The 6060-nt window shown below is 42.1% G+C and overlaps 1 protein-coding gene across 1 annotated transcript in view; it reads left to right on the top strand.

The window, feature by feature from the left end:
• The first annotated feature begins 4463 nt into the window (after positions 1 to 4463).
• The window catches only part of insig2 (insulin induced gene 2), a 9014-nt gene continuing 7417 nt past the window's right edge, over positions 4464 to 6060 (top strand). The window contains exon 1 of the mRNA XM_015022732.1: positions 4464 to 4632. The gene's annotated coding sequence lies outside the window, so the exon portion shown is untranslated. The remainder of the gene's footprint in view (positions 4633 to 6060) is intronic.

The following is a 6060-nucleotide window of genomic DNA, read 5'->3' on the forward strand; positions in this document are numbered from 1 at the left end:
CCTATGAACCAAACTCCATACCGATAGATAGTGCTACTACACATCTTTTGCTGACCACCAATACAAAATCAACAGGAAGAAGAACACCCTGCCCTTTTTGAGCTTTTGTATTTTGATTTTGTTGGTCCTATGTACATACAGGTTTTTTTTCACATCTCAAAGGAGGCCAAGTATATCCGCCACGCGTAGACTTCTTGCTACTCCACTCCCATGTGAAATTTTTAAGATCCATCAGTAGGTGTCATGACAAAATAGATATTTTTCTCTGTTACTCAACCTAATAAAGTCTAATGTTGTGCAAGATAGAATTCATCATCTAGCACTGGCTCCCTTGTCTTCCTTGTAGCCACTCAGTGCTGTACATCCAGAGATGGTGAGAAACTGTAATGCCCACATTACCACTGCCTTCTTTTCTGCACACTCCAGATAAGATTCAAGGACGCAGATTGATCTTTTAGCTGTCTTGGATGTGTGTGTGTGTGTGTGTGTGTGTTGGTATGTGAGAAGAATGAAAGACCCCATTTTCTTGTGTAATCCCAGGCCTGAGTCCATTTCCACCCTGACAGGAGGAAGATTAACTTGGTTAGGCTCAGAGCTACTCAAGCACGCCAAATTAAATTAATGGAACAAATTTCCCCCATAATTAAGATGAAAATACGTGTCAGTTGTAACCTTGCCGAACACTAATTATGTACAAATGATTTATCATCTGTTTCATTCTGAAAAGCAATGGGCTCACCTCTCTGATAGTCCTTGCTGGCTGTTCAGAGATTGCTCCTGATTAACAGTGACAGATTCGACTGCGGAGAAGCTGCATGTCACTGGTTGACGAATCAGCAGCAGCCTGAGCTCTCTCTCTCGCATCCCTCCCATTAACCTGTACTGTGTGTGCAGATGAGCAGATCTGGGCCTGAGCTCTCCGTCTTGTACATTTCCTTGGAATGAAAATAAAAAGGAGGAGATATGAAGGGATTGAATTTGGGGTGGGAAAAACGGGATTTCACCTATCCTCCCATCTTCTGTGTCTTCCGTACAGCGCTTGTCATTGCTGGGTCGCTGAGGTGGGAGGGCTTAGGGGCTGCCTCATGCATTTACACACTCACACCAAAAGGTAATTTAGAGAACAATCAACCTAGCAGAACTGTGGGATCCAGAGAAACCCATGCATGTACAGGGAGAAAATGCAAAGCCCAATTCTGATAACGCCAGACTGAGAGATGAACCCAGGATCTTGCTGCCGACTGAGTCAGCTGTTTGGTATTCATAGGCTTATTAAACAGGACAGACAACCTCCAGCTGAACCTGGTGCAATTTCCTTCTATCCATCCAACCATCCATTTTCTAACACGCTTATCTCTAGTAGGGTCGCAAGGGGTGTCCGTGTCCATCTCCAGCGGTCAACTGGCGAGAGGCCGGGTCATCCTGGACAGGTCACCAGTCCATCGCAGAGCCCTGGTCCAGTTTGTGTCCATATGGTCCATCTTACAAAATTCAGGGCATTTAATTTTTCCTGTACAAATTAAATTCACAAGAGTTCATCTGTTAAAATGAACATCTTTGTTTGATGGATGATTTTGTTAAAAGGGGATGGTTCCATTGTAACAGCGTGAGCCCAGCAGATGGTGCTATAGGGCTAGGCTCTACTTGCTCTATGAATTGGTGTGGTTAATTATAAATTAGCTTCTGGAACACATTAATTTCATGTCTGGGAAGAATGGATTTATTTGAGGGTGTAGCAGCTTTGATTTGCATCAGAAGTGCAGCCTCTTGTCTAGTGGTAGACACATTCACCAGTCTGTAATCATTGTTGTGCAGACTTACTCACAAGGGATATACCCTCTTTTGTCATGATCATTATGTATGCCACACACATGCTGCCATAGGTTTCCTTTCTGGCAGCAATGGCTCATTTGCATTTTCCTCTCCTAGTCCCAAACAGTTGTGCAGTGATATTGATTTTGTCTCAGACCCCTAGCACTTCCCCCTACATCAAAAGGAACAGAGGGTTTTGCATTCTTTAGTTTCCTGTACGATTCCTCTTCTGAACTAGAATGGCCGTTTATGTTTTTGGTTTCAAAATGTCATTAAGCCCACATGCGAACTCACCAGGCATCGTTTGACTTGCCGTTGTAACTTGGGTCCATTAATCAGACACCTGCGATGCCACAGTGTGCTTCCTGCATGTTCCATTGTTGTGATGAATCAGTATGCTGACACTGGGGAGCTACCTGCGCTCTACATCTTACATCTCTGTTCTGCCTTCAGTCATCTTGTTGGTACAAACTTGACTATTCCCCAAGCGGCTGAAGAGACAATGCAGCAGTGAAGAGGAGGCATTTTATGCACAGGTGCATAACCGACAGAATGTCACACAATTGTGTGCAGCATTTGTACAGCAGTTTGTATTAATGCAAAATAGAACTCTGTTGAAAACAATCTGTATTTTAGCTTGAAGTGATTTCCTAAACAATAAAAAATGTTGTTTTTTATTCTAGTCTTTAATGTAATCTCTCCTAAGCTTAAAAAAATGTCACTTTCAAGGGGTTCAAAACTCCAAGCAGTTTGAGAAATGTAGTGGAACAAATGAGCTGCAGCCATTTTCTTCTATTGCTCCCGTTTCATGTTTCTGCCTTCAGTACTCTTACTGAAGGATCTCTTCACCGTCAGAACTGTCTGGGGATTAGCAGACGGAGGATACGGAGAGGGGTCTGGTGTTATTATAGACCTCAGAGGTCACGAGGCCTATTATTTTAGAGTGGTCCACTGAAGATTACATTTTCAGCCAAGCCCTGACTCCACCCCTCTCTCATCATCCACATCCAATCCACACCCCATCTTTCACATTTACACTGACAGAGGTGACAATGGCCTGATAATGAAGAGACCCCCAGAGATCAGCGAGGGAGGTGATGATATATTGTATCCCTGCCTATATCAGAACCCTCAAAGATGCCATTGACTACTAATTGAAAAACCTGCATGATCCCCATCCCCTTACAAGGCTTCCATGATCCTCCTAATTACTGGGGTTAAGTGATTGTCCCGTGAGACTGTTGATGGAAGGATAACCAAAACAGGTTCTAGGCAGGCAAGAAAACTAATTTGAATAAGCATAATATTCTGTCTGTGCTGCCAATGGTAGATAGACACACTTGTGATGTTTGAATGATGATGAATTAGGTTGAGCAATAAATGTAGTCAAATATCCATCTCAATACAATATTTCCTAACATCAGGGCTGGCCCCAAACTAAGCTGCTACGGAGTGAAAGCTTCTTCCATCACGACGGAGGCTCAGGTGTGTTTGGTGAACATTTCTGTTCGGTTTTTATTGAGCAGAAAACGGCGACAGCTGACAGCTGAAAACGGCAACGGCTGTTCGTAACCTAGCAACCGACATCAACGGAAGTCACGAAAGACAGAACTAGATCCTGTTAAGCATTCTTCAAAATAAAATACTTCCTCTAGCCAAATACACCACTTAGACTCGCACTTAAACATGTTTCACTTCACCCTTTGTAAATTACGGAGCCCTTTAAGGGACACGGGGAACGATTTTTCTTTTGCGTTTAATTTACAACAAACCGAATGCACTTAAAAACTGTCTTGAAAAGCTAAAATTGATATTATCAAATCATTTTCAACATGAAAGTGGTGTATTTTCAAACATATTTTATGTTTTTTCTATTTTTCATTGTTTTATTAAACTTCCAAAGTCCTATGTAAGTCAGGGACGTTTTGACTATGTGTGACCAGTGGACTTCTACGTTGTGTCCGTCAATTGGTGATCGGACAAACCACAAGACATCAAATCTGGGTTTGGAGGCGGTCTCCGTTTATTTAACCTGACAATCGGGAGATATTAGCAATAGCACATAGCATGTGCTGCAGTTCTCCAGCGCGATCTATACAAAATAGTAGTGCTAGCATCCAGTGCACATCATGCTCAAAACCCAACCAAGCATTTAGTATCAAATCTTATAAAGGTGTAATAACAACTCAAGTGAAAATACACCTATACAAAAAGAAAAATAAACATTTGAACAATATAAATAAAAGAATTGTGATGGATTATAAAACTTGCCTCTTCCCAGTGGAACAAATAAAAGGGAAGAGGAAATGAATAACTTCATATTTATAACGGTCCTGGAGGACCATGAACAAAAGAAGAAAGTGAGGCGGAGCTGGAGACACAGGAACACAACAGTCAGGTATAAACAGACAAGAACACGTTGTGTGTAAATATACACCTGACGTAATTCCGACTAGTCAGGAAGTAATTAGAGATTTGTCAAGAGGGTATTTTGTATAGTCAAAATATAATTAGAGAAATCTTAAATTACTAAAACGTCTAGTCCAAGAACAATTGGGGATATCGTAACAGCGGTAAAACCGAATTTATGCTAAAAACTGCCTGCCATACAGCGAGCGCCTTCTCGTCTGCTTTACATAACGTAGTTGCGTCATGGACGTCGAGGCTGACCAGCCGGAAGTAGCTTGAGTGAAGAGCGACGGAGAAATCTTAAGAGCTTGGTGGTCTCAGCCTTTTTGTTTGTTTTTGTAAGGACGTGGTTCTTTATAAAATCCCTAACAATGTGCTGCGGCCGTGAGAGCTCTTCCGGTGCAGGATAAGGTAAGAGTTAAGTTTGATTTAATCCAGTTTGCTTTGACTGCTGATGTTAAATTGCCTCCAGTAGCTAGGTGAACTGTATTTAGTCCATTTCGTTCAGCATTAACTGGCTTATTATCGCAACACACGTGACATTGTGTTCTTAGTGTTGTTGTTTTTTTGTTTTTTTTTAGAAAGAAAGGCCATGTTTCTGTTTGACACACACCGAGCAGGACGTGGCCATGTCGGAACTTCTCCGCTTCTTAGCTTTTGTTTGCTCACAGGCATCTGACCCGGTAGCGTCGGGCTTCTATAACCAGGGTGTAACTATTTGTGTTGCAAGTTGGTGGGGACGAGGAGGTGGGGGTAGAGGGGCGTTGATGCACCCACAATTACTGGAAGGCCTTTTCTTTTTTTAGTGCTAAGAATAAGGCCAAAACTTAAATGTGAATGCCATGCAGTCTAATTCAATACTACGAAATAGAAATATGTTACAACGAAAGTAATCTAATTAATCTATATAATGCAAGGGTGTAACTTTGTGTTGCAAATTGGATGCATTGTGAGGAACATCTGGGCAGAGGAGGTAATGCTGATGCACGCTGGAAGGCCGTTTTTGTGCTAAGAACAAGGCCAAAACTTAAATATGAATGCCATGCATTCTTAATCAATAACCTAGGATATACATCCCGATGAGGCTTGTCAGATTAATAGTATTTATTGAAAATAACTTTTTATAAGGTATTAAACATACAAAGAGATGTAAGGATGTGTAACTGTCAGTTGTCTGACTTATTTCACTTGGTGATGGAATTGCTAAACAAATGACCTTTTTAGTCATATTCTGATTTATGGAATGAGTCTGTGTATTTGTTCAGTGCTTGCCTACAGTTGAAAACAGTTACAAAATTCAGCTCATGCTGCTCCCACAAAATGCCGTCCTGGGTGATTGCCCATGTGCCGATATCAGAAACCGCTATGTTGGGGGTTTTGTGGATTTTCTTCTGGAATCGCGATGTTTGTGACTGGAATCGGTTCGTGCTGCTCCTGCTTTGGAGACACGAACCGATCGAACCTGTTGTACTTTTATCAGCTCTGTGGTCACAGAAGTTTGGAGAATCGGCCAACAGTCCTTAAATCTTGCCGTCTAAACCAGACTTAAGACTCACAAGCTCTACTCATCTCCTCTCGACCACTGCCCAAACGCTCTGACTCTGGTTGCTATGGTAACGTTTACATATCCCTTCAAATAATGTTCGTTTTGGCGCCACAAAAACGAACGTTTTAACTCACGATAATGACTAACGGGAGCCCTGAGCTTGTTTCTCTGCAACTAGACGGTCCCATCTGGGAATGATGGAGACAACAACACCCGAAGTGTTGCTTATATCCACAGCCTGCTTGGTCTCTACGTGGTGAAGCAGTTTGAAGCTTCATTGCCTCATTAGCAGC

The sequence above is a fragment of the Poecilia latipinna genome, unplaced genomic scaffold (genome assembly GCF_001443285.1).
Source record: "Poecilia latipinna isolate Pla-1442-1.1 unplaced genomic scaffold, P_latipinna-1.0 Scaffold3086, whole genome shotgun sequence".
NCBI lineage: Eukaryota > Metazoa > Chordata > Actinopteri > Cyprinodontiformes > Poeciliidae > Poecilia > Poecilia latipinna.